Raw genomic sequence first — 17225 nt, 5'->3', positions numbered from 1 at the left:
CATATCACCTGGTGATCAATCCGTTTGGAAGTTCCTGAGAAACATCAAAAACAAAAACAAATCTCTTCCTCCTCTCAAATCTGACCCGAACATTGTTTACACAGACGCAGAAAAAGCCGAAACTATAGCTAAAAATTTAGAAAAATAGTGTAGCCCTTCATACATTAATCTAAATTTCAATCATATTTACAAAGTCCACCGCCACGTCAGACACGTGTTAAAACGGCCTGATACCTGTACCAGCCAACTCACACCTACTTCCTCAGCTGAAATTTATGACATTATAAAGAATTTAAAGAATAAAAAAAGCTCCAGGGCCTGACGGCATATCCAACAAAGTTATTAAACTGCTACCCCGAAAGGCTATCGTATATCTTACAACAATAATAAATGCTATGTTCAAGTTTAAGTACTTCCCCCTCTGCATGGAAGTTGGCAGACGTAGTTCCTATATACAAGCTTGGAAAGGATCCTCAGCGGCCTCAATGTTATCGTCCAATAAGTCTGATTTCTAATTTGGGCAAAATAGCAGAAAAAGCTATCCTTTCCAGAATTCAACTTTCAGTAAAAAAATTAAACATCTTTCCTTCAGAACAGTTTTGTTTTCGCCAATTTCACAGTACCACCCAACACAATCATAGACTAATCGAATTCATTATCACAAGTTACAATTGGCACCAATACACCGGAGCGGTTTTTCTTGACTTAGAAAAGGCGTTCGACAAATTATGGCACTTTGCACTACTATACAATTTGATTTTAGCTGGCATTCCATTCGATCTAGTCCAAATTATAAAGTCATTTCTTAGTGACAGACGAATGCAAGTCAAACTAAATGATATATTATCTACCCAGCGACGCATCTTGGCAGGAGTTCCTCAAGGGTCCCTACTGGCACCGATACTTTTCACGATTTACATGGTGGACATTCCGCACAATCCAATGTCATCTATCATTGCCCTATATGCAGACGACACAGCTATACTAGCCAGATCTATTAAACCTCACCTTGTCACCAAGAAACTGCAAGAAAACCTGTAGATATTAGAGCACTGGTTCTCGGAATGGAAATTGCAAGTAAACCCTCAGAAGAGTATCGCCATGCTCTTCACTAAAAACTCCATATCTCCCAAAGATGACATCTTCCTATTTAATACCAAGATTCCCTGGAAAGCAGAAGCCAAATATCTGGGTGTACTGCTCGACAGAAAACTAACTTTCAGTCCACATATAAAAGCCTCATGTACAAAAGCATCAAGAGTCATTGCACAGCTTTACCTTCTTATCAATAGAAATAGCAAGCTGGATACCAAAATAAAACTGCTCCTTTATCAGTTGATGATTCGACCCATTATTACTTATGCATCCCCAGCCTGGAGCCACACCTCAAGTACAAATATCCTCAAACTACAGGGAGTGCAAAACAAATGTCTCCGCATGATCTTAAACGCACCATGGTATGTCAGAAATGTCCAACTCCACCGGGACACAAATATCCCCTACATCTACTCTTTCCTGCAGTCTTCAGCAATAAAGTTCTTCTCAGCATCCTCTTCACGTCCAATTCAATTAGTGCAACAAGCAGCAAATTATAATGAAACTGACTTCTCAAAATACAGGAGACCCAAGGCCATCCTACTTCCAAATGAAGATCTTTAAATCGCACCCACTCAGGCAGAGTACTCAGCTCATAAATTTTTCCTCACACAGCAATCCTTATCAGACAGCAGGGATTATAAAAGCATTTTGCTTCACCCTTATAGTCAGCAACGTCTTGCGTCTTGCGTCTTGCTAATTTATTTATTTACCCCTCCAAACAGCTATACAGCAGCCATCATAATGTTTAATCTGGAAGACCATTATTCTACTGGACTAACGTTGCATATGCAACCGAAAGCCGTAAAACTCACTGATACTACAAAACAGTAAAATAATAGCATAATAAACGAAACTATAGTAAATGATGAAATCAGAAAAATAGACTGGGTGCAGGTAGTATCATCAGATTCTGCTGATGTTTTATATACTAATTTCAAACTTACATTTAATAAAATATATTACAAAGCACTAACAAAAAAAAATACGCTCCCAAACCAGATGGAGTCCACGGATTACAAAAAAAATAATAATAAATATAAAATGAAAAGATTCCCTATGGGAACATCATAAGATATCACCTGGCAAGGTAGTTTTACAACCAGAATACGAAAGAAAACGCAACTACTTAACAACACAGATTAGATCTGCAAAAAGATGACATTATTCAAACAAATTAACAACAGCTCAAAACGACATGAATGAAACCTGGTACCTGATCAATGTAATGCTGGACAATAAACACTAAACCACTGCCTCAGAAACAATAAAACATAGTTTTGCTTGCAAGCTCAAATCTCTTACACAGTTGGTAACAACTTTTATCAGCACTTCGTGAACTCTCTCCAAAAATTGCTTGACACATTCTCCCCTTACACAAAGAAATATTCTCCACTAGGACCATAAGCAACCCAGTCAATGCAGTTCCCCACAGTAACAAAAGAAGAAGTGTTCCTTGCAATTCATCAAATTAACCATAAAAAAGGACCAGGAATAGACGGAATCAGACCAAAAGACATCAAAAATCACCCAACTAACCAATGTCTAATTATATTAAAATGTTAAATGAAACACTAAATATTGTATTAATCACTCCCGTACATAAACATTGAAAAAGAACATTATAAGTTATTATACAGACCCATCACCATATTGTCTATAATGAGCCAAATCAAGGAGCGCATTGTGTATTGTAAACTGTTCACATGCATTGAAAAATTCCAAATCATCTCCAAAACATTATGGTTTTCAAAAAACAGTTTCGGAAGATTTCACAGACGTCATAAACACTGTGTTAGATAAAAACAGAATAGCATTAGTTGTTTGTATTGAACTATCAAATGCCTTTGACATGCTAACACACAAAACCTTGTTGAAGAAACTAACACCTATCGGAAAAACAGAAAGTGCATGATACATATAGAATCAGCGCACAGCAAAGAGCTATCGGTAACTTGTGGAGTACCGAAAAGGAGCTGTTCTCTCTCTCTCTCTCTCTCATTCTGTTTAACATATACACACAAACGATATTAGCCATCGTTCTGTAAAAACCAATATCTTCCAATATGCAGACCACATGGCCATAATATTATTTCACAATGCAAACATAGTTTACACAAATATGCATCATGACATCTATTTGATCATCTACTGGCTAACTGAAAACGGCATATGCACGAGTATATAAACCTGGAAAAACAAAGCTAATAATATTCAAAAACACCCATACCCCATCAATTTAAAATAAGTATCATACTATTCAGCATCCAACCTCCTATACACAACGCACCGATCCTAAAAGCACAACCATCACACAAGCGAAAACAACACATTATTTCTGACTTCACTTCGACTGATCAAAGTTGGAATATCCATACGAATTATCTACACAACAGACACGGGATAATAGCAATCAAACTCTATCGATTAAAAGACATTCATCGCAAACACATAAAAATAATAATCTATAAAGCATTATGTGAAAACATTTTGAGATATGCAATTACATCATACGCATTTTGTGCAGATTATAAACACTTAGCAGACAATCGTTGAAAAATAAAATGGTATAATGGATATACTGGAAACAAAAAGAGCCTACACTCATATGGGCAGCAAGAACAGAACAGAAAATATTTAAAGTGAAACACTTAAGCCACTACAGACTCATTCTAAAAACATTATTTCAGTCTAACCTACAGTAACTAGAACAACATATGAGATAACAAAACCCTACTCAACAAACTATATAACATATAAGTATAATAATCACTACCGAAAAGCCAACAGAAGTTTTCTCCTACCTAATATTATCAACAAACTGCCATTCCACGACAGAAACCTAGGGACGTACAGAGAGTTTTAAGAGACCCTATATAGATATTACAGCGACACTGAAAATTAGAGGAAAATTGTACACACAGTCATTTTGGCAGACATACAACGAGTTCTACACCAATGCAATGACACAAACACGGCAAATCCAATCACTAACCTTCAAAAAAGGTTAAACCATGCTCATACAGTGGTATATTCTGTGGGCCCGTGTACTCTCCTCTAAACGTTAACTGGAAAAAACAGCATTAATCAATATACATATCTTCATATCTACGTTTCTAAGCACATACATATAAATGGTTAAATCTACACCTGACTCACCATCGATATGGAAACAAACTCACGAAACCACCATCTGTTACCTTCCTCAGATAAGCTCTACAGAAGCATCGAGTAAGATAGCAGAAATTCCAAGCTAACAAAGAAACAAACAAGTACTGTCCAACCACACATGTCAGATCTCTGACTTGCAGATTGTCGAAGAATGCATGTCGAAGGAAAGAAAGGAATAAGGTGATGTAGGAATTCAACCAACACGCGAAATTAGGTGTTTTATTATTAGCATTTTTCAACTGTTGTACAGAAAAATAAGTAATACTTTAAAAACTATAATTTTCAAAAAAGAAAAGCTAATTTTCTGACGTATTACAATTATCACTCATCCCATGAAACGCATTGATTATCCTATTATTGGAATGGATTTGCCTTCTTCTGCCATGCGCAGAAGTGTCGAAGGGTTTCGCGTATGTGGTCGGACAGTATATTAAAACAGAAAGTACTCAGTAACTTGTATGCTGAATTTCTGTACAGAAATAAAATGATAATAAAAATTATTCTTATTAAAAATGTCTACATTTAAACTATCTGTATTAAATCCAGAATGTATAAAACTAATATTGAAAGAAAACTTCAAATGATGAAAAAATGCAGAAAAATTATTGTATATTGCAGAAAATTTAATGTACATTTATATAAAGTTATTCCATTATTATTACTATTGAATTGAAAGTTGTAAGACAGCATTGCGCAGTGAATTCTATGCACATTTGAGCTAATTCAGATGTACATGCAATGGATCAATATTTATCTAGTTTTTTTTTAAATGTATATTTTTATTTATTATCAATCTAGTCGGCGACTAGAATAAATTTTTCTAAGTCTTTTTTTAGACTGGTTCCCGAGATAGTCGATCTCTGGCATGGGCAAGGGAGTTTTTTCTCCCAGAAACTCGGGTTTTTCGTGCCGTAAACTCAAGAAAATCGACTGTAGAACCCATATTATTTCAGACATTGAATACGAGTGTTAGGGTTCGGGACCACGAAATGGCGACACTTGTTGAGCCGTCTCTCTTCACTGCTTGCCGGTTAATTACTGATAGCTTTGGGTCAGCTATCTCTGATTGGGTACCAGCGGAGATTGAACTGTCCACTCAGTCTCCAAAAGTTAGATTAGGGCTAAACGGCCTCGTCTACTCCCTATATGCGGGAATTAAAAGGCGATTAGCTGATTTTTTTATTAATTTAATATTACTCTGCATTTTGTACTGAATCCATATACTGTACAGAAATATAATAACGACTATTGAAACAAAAAATGTATAATTTATCTCAGACATAAAGTGTTAAAAAGCAATAAAAAATATGGTATTGAAAAAAATTATATGTAATTATATATATATATATATATATATATATATATATATATATATATATATATATATATATATATATATATATATATATATATATATATATATATATATATATATATATATATGGAGAACATATGGAGATTTGATTAGGTTAGGTATGGGAGATGACATCTTTCAAATGAGCTCCATTTGCCGCCTCGCAAAGTTGGGCTCTTTCGATTGCATTCTTCATAACAACAGTTAATGTTTGATGATCTATTGCTCCAATTTCTGCACGGATATTCTCCTTGAGCTGCTCAAGTGCACGCGGTTTGTGGGGGCCGCCACGTTCGCCAAGGTCAGGCGAACGCGCGGACAATTAATCTGGGAATTCCTTGAAATTATCCGCTAGCCGAACAGTTACCTCAGGAGGTTCACTGTGGAAAGGACCCGATAACTTTCTGCGAGGTTACCCCACACCAGATGGTGCATTTAGTAGCATGCAGTTGGCTTTGATGAATTATTATTGGATTTGCTATACCCAGAAACGACAGTTCTACTTATTGACGAAATCATTCAATTGAAAATGAGCTTCGTCAAACATCGTAAGTTGATGAATAAATTTATGGTTTTCTCTGGCTAATTCTTGGATGCGATTCGAATAATTTCGGCATTGATGGTGGTCAATGGGATTCAGTTCCTGCACGAACTATATTTTATACTGAAACAACTTTAAATCGTTTCTTAAAATATGCCTTTAGGATTTTCGGGACAATTCTAATTCCCTAGAACGTCTTCTCGTTGATGTTTGTGGTTGTGCTTCAATACTGGCTCTAACTCGTTCAATGTTTTCTTCATTGCGAGCCGAATGTGATCTGCCAGTAAGTGGAAGGTTCATCACAGAACCCTTTTCCTCCATGCGTTCCATTAGTTTCCGAATAATTGTTGCATAGGATCCATTTCTGACTTGGAAATGGTGGTAAGCTCTTTGCATCAAAATAATGGACCTATTATTTTGAAAATAAAATTTCACTACTTTTATTCATCGTTTCATTGTGAAATTCCTCACCATCAATTCCCCCAAGACTCAGTTATAATATGTACCTGCATCTACTGTTCACATTTACTATTAACACATTTACTATTAACTGCATTTACTATTAACAAAAAAGTTATTTACAAATCAAATCATACTCTGACTTTTGGCCCACCCTGTATATATATATAACGATCTGTAATATTAACTCGGAATTGGGATATGTTCATATTTATATATACTGACTTAGATCCGAGAACTAGAAATAACAATTAGCTTTGAACTTTGAACTTAATTGGTTGATGGACTGAGTCCTTGACTCTTTATCCCTTCATTTGGATTTTAGTTTGTCGGTGATGAGATTATTGTGGGTAATTTACCCGCTCATTGTGAGCATTGAGGCTGTATCAGCTTTCTCTTGCGATGGAGGATTTCTGTTTTTTTTATGTTTGAAACGATCTGAGGGCTTGTGATTGTGAAGAATTTCTCTGCAGTGCTTGTCATGTAAGTCTTAATATCTGGAAGATTGGCTTCTTGATGTAACTGCATGTTTCTGATGCACCTTGGGGCATTAAATACCATTCTTAGGCATTTATTCTGTATTATCTGAAGTCTGTTGATGTTGCTTTTAGCCGTGTGACCCCAGGTTGGAGAGGCGTAAGTTAGTTGCGGTCTGATTACCGATTTGAAAAGGAGGATTTTGTTGCTTATGCTTAGGAAGCTGTTCCTGATCAAAAGTGGATATAGCTGTGCTATAGTCTGACTTGCCTTAGTGGCAACACTATCCATATGTGACTTGAAGTTTAAACGTCTATCAAGATGAATTCCCAGATATTTGGTAGAATTGCGTCAAGGGATGATTTTTCCAAACATTTGTATGCTTGTATTCGGTTCTGCTTTACGTCTGGTGAAAAGTACTGCAGAGCTTTTGTTTGGATTAATTGAGATACTCCACTTGGTGTACCAATCCTCCAATTCATTGACTGCTCTCTGCAGCTTGATTGTGGCCAGGTGTGGACGGAGGGATCTGTCTATAATGATTGTGTCGTCGGTATACAGAGCGGTGATAGCTGGAGACAGTTTGGGGAGATCTGCCATGTATATGGAGAAGAGTAGGGGAGATAATAAAGAGCCTTGAGGTACTCCGGCCGTGATTCTCCTCCCTGTGGATCTGATACCGTTGAGTTTTATTTTAAATTTTCTGTTATTTAGATATGATTTGATAAGTAGCACTAGTGGCAATGGAATACCAACTTCGTGTAGTTTAAAAATTAGTCCATGATGCCACATTCTATCAAATGCCTGAGTGATGTCCAGGAAAAACTGCGCCAGAGTGTTGATGCCATTCATACCCTCGGGTTATATGTTCGATAACTCTGTAAATTTGTAGCGTTGTGGAGTGATATTTCCTAAAGCCGAATTGTTCATCTTGAATTATATGGTTGATATCTGTTGCCTGTTGAACCCGTGTGAGAATAGCACCTTCGGCTATCTTACCTATGCATGAAAGAAGGATGATTGATCTGTAATTTTCAGGAAACTGTGTATTTTTTCCAGGTTTCGGAATTAGGAAAACGTCGGCAATTTTCCTTCGCTGTGGGAAATAATTTAGCCGGAGGATGGCATTAATGATGGCTACTAGATGCCTAACCCCTTTGCGGGGAAGTAACTTGAGTACCTTGTTTGTTATTCCATCTGGACCCGGAGACTTTTTGTTATTTAGTTTTCTTAAAATCTCATATACTTCTGTTCGTGACACAGATTTGTTATTGGATTGGATTGAGGCATTTTGAGTTATTTTACGCACTTGGGTGTGAATTTTGCTTATGAAATTTATATCTGTATTGATATAATTGGGGCTGCATTGTTTTTCTAAACTGTCAGCAAATGCTTCAGCTTTTTCCTCATCGTTGTAGACAACATTAGATTCACCTTGGATTGGAGGAAATGTAAAACGCTTTGAACGGAATGATTTCATCATTTTCCATATTGATTGATCCTCTGTGTTTAATTGGAGAATTTTGTTATTCCAGAGTTGGTTAAGGTGGTCCTTTAGGATATATCGAACCTGATTTGTTGCTCTATTGACTGCTTGTTTATCCGCTGGGTCCATTGTTCTCTGATATTGTCTTCTTAATCTGTTTTTCTATTGGATAAGACGTTTTATATCCTGTGGAAGTTTATTTGATGGTGAACATTTAGTCATATTTGTTACCTGTGTTATAGCTGTCAGCAGTTGTTTTTCAAGAGTCTTCACTGCTTTTTTCGGCAGATGTTATATGCGGTATTGGACCAAGGTTTTCCTGGAAGGCTGAGGGAAGTTGTTTCCAATTTATAAATGTGGTGGTGTTTTCTGTTAAATTTTGTATGGTGCCTAGTTGTAATATGATGGGGTTATGATCAGAACTTAAGTCGTTGATTGCTTGTATCTGATAGCTGTGCGCTATGTTTTTTAATATAACTATATGTAGTACATCAAGGCGTCCGGTAGCTCCGTAATGTGTGGGTTAAGTAGGTCCTATTACTGTTATATTTCTTGAAGTGGTGTAAGAGTTGAGTATTCTTCCGTTAACATTTGAGTTTCTGCTGTTCCAGACTGAATGTTTGGCATTAAAATCTACGGCTATAATCACTGCTCTGCCTGTATTTAGTATCACATCTAAGTCAGATTCAAGGAGTTTTTTATTTGAGGGGTTGTAGGCTGCATATATCGTAATGCTGCTTGTGTTTTCCATATGCATTTCTATTCCTGTAGTTTCCATGTATACTGTTTAGGGTTCTGCTATTGAATTATGTTTTATGTTTCTTTTCACAAAGATGGCATTGCCTCCACCTCTAGCAAAGCATCTGTCTGTACGGTAAGTGCTATAACCATTGATTCTGATTTTGTCACTTGGACGAAGATGTGTATCATTTACTTGGACGTTTTGTCACTTGGACGAATATGTGTTCGATATGTCCTCAACTTTTATGACTAGATCACAGACGGTTTGGAGAGTGTATATATATTTTTGGTCTTTACTTATTTCCACCAGAATTAGGGGATAGGGTGCTTTATCAGCTCTCCGCATTCGGCTGACTTTAATTGGGCTAAATCCCTTCAGTTGGAGGTCTGCAGTGAGGTCTTCTATTTGTAATGTTTCAGTTACTCCCCTTAACACTACTTTTAAATTTTTCTCACTGTTGAGTGCAAAAGTGTGGCATGGCAAATTGTTGTTGTCTAGACGTTTGGTCATTTTTCTGTAGTCTGATGATGTTTTAGGTTGAATGCGAATCCCTTCTTCTGTGTTTGTGGCTTTAATGAAGGTGATATCTGAAGATTTCAGTGTGGATGCAACGGACATCCAGTGCTCCTTGGCCATTAGGACGACTGGGGGGTACACTTTCTTTAATTACATTATCTAGTTCTATCTCTGCTGTTTTGGGTGTATCTGCAGTAGAGGAGATTTTCCTTTTCTTTTTGACTGTTTGGAATTCTGTGTTGGTTTCCAAAAACTGCGGAGTATTATCCATAGATGCAGCAACCTCTATATTCGTGGAGTGACTTAATTCTAGTTCAATCAACATACTTCCTTCATTAAAATCATCCATCCTATCTTCTGTGACTGCTGTAGGGGGGAATGTATCTAACAGCTTTACTTTCCCTGGTCAGTTGTCGCTCAATAGTTTTCCTAACCTTAGGAATTCTCTGTAAGCTTCTTCGAATATACTTTCATTGAGAGGTTTTGTCATGTCTGATAGAAGGCAACAACTATATTAGAATAAAGTTTGAGAAATGGGTCCTAGAGCCCAATGTAAATATCCCATAGATCAAATCGATCTACTAGCATAGGTAGCAAATATTTCACAAAATGAAGAACACTTACCTCTATATATAAATATCCCGTAGAGCAAATCGATCTACTAGCATTGGTAGCAAATATTTAACCTTAAAATGGCGAGTTCTAAACTACAGATTTTTTAACACTAACACGAGAGCCGTCATTTTGATTAGCTTCTAAATAACAATTAAATTTATTCAAAACGCAACATGTTTCATCGGATTGTCCGACTTCTTCAGGCGTGGGAACAGAGAAAGCAAATAATATATATATATATATATATATATATATATTGTTGAAATTAGGATTTACTCGGGATGTATACATTTATAAAAATAAATTTAACTGACTAGAACCCGAGAAAGTATAACAAAAACCTTTAATACATCACAACTAGTTTCATCGGTGATCCGACTTCTTCAGGTGAGAAATAAAAACATAAGACATAAAATAACACGGTAAAAAATGAACTTTACAGCTTAATAAAAAGCAGAATAATAACAGTCATATTTGAATAGGTGACCGCGTGCTACCGTTGGCATGAGTAGAATGTGTGCGACAGCTAATTTTTGAGCGCCAGTACTGGATTACTGCGCTATGGGAATCGGGTAAATTGTAGCTAAGATTATTGTTTAAATGTGAAGGGTCCAGAACTATTTCTTTTGATTCGATGATTCTTCTTTCGAATTCATCCTTGCAAATATATAAATTAGTAGTGCGTTCCCAATCAACTTGATGTGGCTGTTCTTCAAGGTTAGAGTTTGCCGAGAAAAGGACATGACTGGAAAGGGCGCTCGCTCGTGCTCTACTGTAGGAGATGTCACGTCTATGTTCCTCAAGACGAAGTGAAACAGATTTGTCTGTCTGGCCAAAATAAGGTCGACCACAGTTGCACAAAACTTTATAAACACCAGGAAAATGCAGATGGTTGTGTTTTGGTTTTGGTCGACTCAGAAAAGAACGAAGTTTTGGCAGCGTAGTATAGTCGGTCTAAATACAAACAAACTAGCGGTTTAGCTATGGGCAGCCCTCTATCTCCAGTCTTAGCTAATTTTTTTCTAGAAGATTTTGAAGAGAAAGCTATTTCCTCAGCTACTTTGAAACCTAAACTGTGGTTACGTTACATCGATGACGTCTTCCTTATTTGGGGACATAGTTTAGAGGAACTGCAAAACTTCCTAAACCATTTAAATAACCAACATCAAAACATTAAATTCACATCTGAACTAGAGGTTAACGGCGTTCTCCCCTTCTTGGATCTAAAGATCAGTAGATTTCCTGACTGTCTTAAATTTTCAATTTTTCGAAAAACCACCCACACTGATAGATATTTACATGGTTCTTCTCATCACTTCCCACCTCAGAAACTGGGCATCATCTCCACCCTCGCCCATCGAGCAAGATGTCTCATTTCCACAGAAGAAGACCTTCAAACAGAGCTTAACTTCCTGAAAAACACCTTCTTAAATAATGGATATTCGTCTCGTAACATCACTAAACGCTTGAGACCACGCCAACATCCTCGACAAGAAGATGACTCCAACCCAATCACTCATATACAGTTGCCTTTTATCAGCACTCTTACCCCAAAACTAGCTAAGATTCTGAAAAAATTCAACATAAAGACCGACTATACTACGCTGCCAAAACTTCGTTCTTTTCTGAGTCGACCAAAACCAAAACACAACCATCTGCATTTTCCTGGTGTTTATAAAGTTTTGTGCAACTGTGGTCGACCTTATTTTGGCCAGACAGACAAATCTGTTTCACTTCGTCTTGAGGAACATAGACGTGACATCTCCTACAGTAGAGCACGAGCGAGCGCCCTTTCCAGTCATGTCCTTTTCTCGGCAAACTCTAACCTTGAAGAACAGCCACATCAAGTTGATTGGGAACGCACTACTAATTTATATATTTGCAAGGATGAATTCGAAAGAAGAATCATCGAATCAAAAGAAATAGTTCTGGACCCTTCACATTTAAACAATAATCTTAGCTACAATTTACCCGATTCCCATAGCGCAGTAATCCAGTACTGGCGCTCAAAAATTAGCTGTCGCACACATTCTACTCATGCCAACGGTAGCACGCGGTCACCTATTCAAATATGACTGTTATTATTCTGCTTTTTATTAAGCTGTAAAGTTCATTTTTTACCGTGTTATTTTATGTCTTATGTTTTTATTTCTCACCTGAAGAAGTCGGATCACCGATGAAACTAGTTGTGATGTATTAAAGGTTTTTGTTATACTTTCTCGGGTTCTAGTCAGTTAAATTTATTTTTATAAATATATATATATATATATATATATATATATATATATATATAGGCCGCACGAAGGAAGTCTTGGTTTCGAGTCTAGTCGGCGACTAGAGGAAATTTTTCCAAGCCTTTTTTCGACCGGTTCCCGAGTTAGTCGATCTCTGGCACGGGCAAGCAGGTTTTTCCTCCCGGAAACTCGGGTTTTTCGTCCTGTAAACTCAAGAAAATCGACCGTAGAACCCACATTATTTCAGACATTAAATATATTGTGTTAGGGTTAGAGACCACGAGATGGCGGCACATTTGAGCCGTCTCTCTTCACTGCGTACCGCTTAATTAGTGATAGCCTTGGGCCATCTGTCTCTGATTGGGTACCAGTGGAGATTGAACTGCCCACTCAGTCTCCAAAAGTTAGATAGGGCTAAATGGCCTCGCCTACTCCCGTATATACGGGAATAAAAAAGGCGTTAGCTGATTTTTTTTTTTTTTATATATATATATATATAGTATGTATTCAAGATACCATGTAATTTTATATAAACTTTGTTTTTAATCCTATTTCCCAAGTAAGCTAACAGACAAGAAAGTCAAGTTTGCACCTGCACTTTTGCTTACTTAGGGTATAGCACTAAAAACCAAGTTTATATAAAATTACTTGGTATCTTCAATACATAATATCTCGAGTACATAATATACTCAAGTTAAAAAACTTTCTGTATATATATATTGGAAGAACAGTTGAACATTGCTCCCTTCGATTGGAAAAGACCCAGGTTCATTTCTTGTCGTGACGAGGGGAATCCTTATCGATTTCTTTTCAATTGATGGAAGTGGCATGGTTTTTTTCTCTGAAACTTGATTTGTCTGTACATCCCGAGTACAGACAAATCGGCCTTCAGCAATCATGCAATTTACAGACAAAAATACTAGTTGGTGATAATGGGCAATAGATGGTCTTGAAGGTAGTAGTGCCATAGTAGAAGAATAAAGTAGATGTTGAGAGGGTGAGATGCATTTAGCGAAATAGAGTAGATTGCCCTCCCGTGATGCGTCTTTGGACTTCCTGGAGGTGTGATGTAATGATGATAATAATTTTTTTTTAATAATAATAATTTATTGATTGCTAAAATATTTATACATACAATAAACATCTTGTGTGACATTGCACCTTATAATTTTTCAGAGTTCAGCACTAAGTGCTGCAATTCCTATAATGGTTTTCAATTAAAAATTTTAATAATACTTTTTTGCCTTTATATTATGTATTTACAACATATGTTCTTCTAATATTAATAATGAAGTTTAAACAGAATTTTTTGTATAATTTTTTATTATTTTTATTTATTTATTTTTATTTTTTTAAAGTTTGAGAAAGAGTGATTATATATACAAATTTCTGCATTTGCTTATAAGGATTACTTGTAGATGAGTGAGGCAGGTTAATCCCACCTACTTCAAAGCTTGGGTTAGCTTTTATGAAGAGAGTGGGATGCTAGTGATTTGTGATGTGTATATTAGTGTTAATGGTTTCTTAACATTGTTGGTATATTTTCCAGAGTTCGTGTTTTAATGTTTATAGTTATCTACGTGTTTTAACTTTCTTGGTAGGTTGTTGAATTACGTGGGTATCTGATGCAATCTCACAAAAGAACCATATGAGATGTTGAAGGGTGTGGGGATGTAAAGAGTTGTTGTAGGTCGTATTATACGATATGTGTCTCTTTTGTTTCGATAGGTGATGTTGAAGTAATTCCTTGTTAATGTCACGTAGTGTTTCAATAGGCTTTTAATGCTCAGAATTGTGTGTATCGCCATGTGCTTGTCGGATATTAGTTGTTGCGTGTAAGGTGCGCAGATCACTGTTGACACGATTTTCCTATGTAGTGTTTCTAATTTTGTTAGGTGGCTGTTTGATGTGTTTGCATAGACTGTTATTCCGTATCTGAGTAGGGATTCGCAGATGCCCTGATATAGGAGTTTTTTTTATGTTGGGTGGAATAATGTCTTTAACTTGGAAGAGTTTTGCTGCGATGATCCGGAGTTTGGTGTGTAGGTATTCTATATGTTTTGTCCATTTAAGGTGGGAATCTATGTAGAGACCGAGGTATTTTGCGTGTGTTACAGGTTTAATTTCGGAACATTGGCAGGTATTTTTGTTGTTAATGCAGCGGTATGTGTGACAGTGTATCGATAGTGATGCGGGGCATATGATTCTTGGGTTGTGTATTATCAACATCTGTGTTTTGGTGCCGTTAATTAGAATTGCATTTTGGTGGAAGTATGTTGTGATTTCATTTAGGTCATATTGTGCTTTGCAGAGAGCTGTTGATGGTTGTGTGGATTGCTAGTAGTGCAGTGTCATCTGCGTACCGAAATATTTGACTTCTATGGATATGTTATGAATATCGTTAATGTATATGTTGAACAGAGTGGGTGATAATATGGCACCTTGAGGTACACCGTGTTTTATATGTATACACCGACTGTGACATGTATCTATTTTTGTTACTTGTGTTTTGTTTGGGAGGTAGTTCTTGAACCATGTATGCAGTGTTTCTCTTATACCTATTGAGTATAGTTTGGTGAGTAGTATGTCATGTTCAAGTGTGTCAAATGATTTGGTTAGGACCAGCAGTATAAGGACGGCGTACTTGTTTTTGCCCAGAGCTTTGTTTATTGTGTCGGCGATGTCTTCTAATAAAGTAATGGTACTTTTTGTTTTCTTAAAGCCATATTGGTTTTGTGAGATGATGTTGTAGTTCTGTAAATAGTTCTGTATTCTGGTGTGTGTTATTTTTTCTGGAATGTTTGAGATGACTGGTAGTGTAGCTATTGGTCTGTAGTTCTGAGTTTCGTTTCTTTTGCCGTGTTTGTATATTGGCGTAATTACTGCAGTTTTTAGTTGTTGTGGAATAATGCATGTGTCGAATATTATGTTCACGAGTTTCAAACGTATCGGATTTATTTGTTTAAAGTGTGTTTTAAGGTCTGTGAGTCTTATTTTGTCTATTCCTGGAGTGGTCTTTAGTTTTAGTTGTAGGATTGCTTCTTTCAGTTCCGGTTTTGTTATGGGTGGAAAATACACCGTTTGTTGTTGACTTTGTGTAGGTAATTTTTTGTTGATCATTGGTAGTTTGTCTTTTTTGAGTTGGGTGATGTTGTTTGTGAAAATATGGTTGAATGAGTCTACTAGTTCCTCTTGATTTGTGTCCTGGCCGAAGCATTTTGCAATAAAATCTTGTGCTGAAGTTTTCTTTTTTCGGGTTACTAATTCGTTGAGTGTAGCCCATGTTTGCTTAATTTTATCGTTATATTCCATGAATTTTTGTGAGCAGTAGCGTCTTTTTGCCCTACGAATTTTTGTTGTTAGTTTATTTCTTGTGTTTTTTGTATAAGATTTGTAAAGGTATGTTACTGGGTGACTTTTTAAGTTTTTTCCATAGATTTTCTTTTACAGTAATAGTATTTAGTATGTCGTCATTTATCCATGGATTGTTGTCTGTTTGTCGCCTCGTTTGTGTATATATTATAATAATATATAATATAATAATAATAATAATAATAATAATATTTACTGTAATGAATTATTATGCGTTCTATGGTCGATATTCTTGACTTTATGGGACGAAACTTTGAGTTCCCGGTCAACTAAATTCGATTATCCGAGCCAGAGATTGAATAATGCAGGATCTCGTCGTAAGGTAAGCTTAGAAAAGTTTCTCTTGTCTGCAACTACAATTGAATCTGGGATTTTTTGGGGTTGCCTAGTGTTATGGAGTGCAAACACTACTTTCCCTGATTTACACACTCGAATTTCATTATTATTATTATTATTATTATTATTATTATTATTATTATTATTATTATTATTATTATTATTATTATTATTATATAGCACCTTTCAGGAGTCCAAGGACTTGCGGGTAACAATCTCATCACCACTCAACTCACTGTCTTCACTATCTACTCAACTATTCGTCGTCACATATCTACCACACACACACACAATAATACACTACATAATTTACCTTCTACACATTATAAATGATATTTGTCTGTGCTAATTACTGATTCGCCTGTATTCAGGACAGAAAACAAGAGTTTTTTCCGTCGTATGAAGAAAAAAATCCTACCACTTGAAAGTGTTCATATAAATATTCCTCTAATTATAACCAGAATCGGACTCGAGTGTTTCCTGACAAAAGACGCATTGTTCGGTTTTGATTTCAAAGTACTAGAGAGGTGCTTTAGAAATTTGATATTCATTATGTAAAGTTGCAAAAGATGTCAATGATATGAAGAAACAAAATGTTCATTGTTCATATTGTTGATAGTGCCTCTCTTCGGCACAGAGCTTTTCATTCAAAGCCAGATTATCTGTTTGTAATACTCTAGCCAGAAATTTAAAAAAAAAATTGCTGTGGTCAGCAATTATGAATTAAAATTAAAATTTCAGGAAACTTCACGGATAAAATCTTGACTCGACCGCTTAAAAGATTTTTTTCCTATAATATAGCCTGAAAAACGCTGATAAAAATTCCT

This window comes from Typopeltis vanoorti, chromosome 13, assembly GCF_054136105.1.
Source record: "Typopeltis vanoorti isolate ZY-2024b chromosome 13, IOZ_Tvanoo_1.0, whole genome shotgun sequence".
Taxonomy (NCBI): Eukaryota; Metazoa; Arthropoda; class Arachnida; order Uropygi; family Thelyphonidae; genus Typopeltis; species Typopeltis vanoorti.
This window is presented reverse-complemented; position numbering follows the sequence as displayed.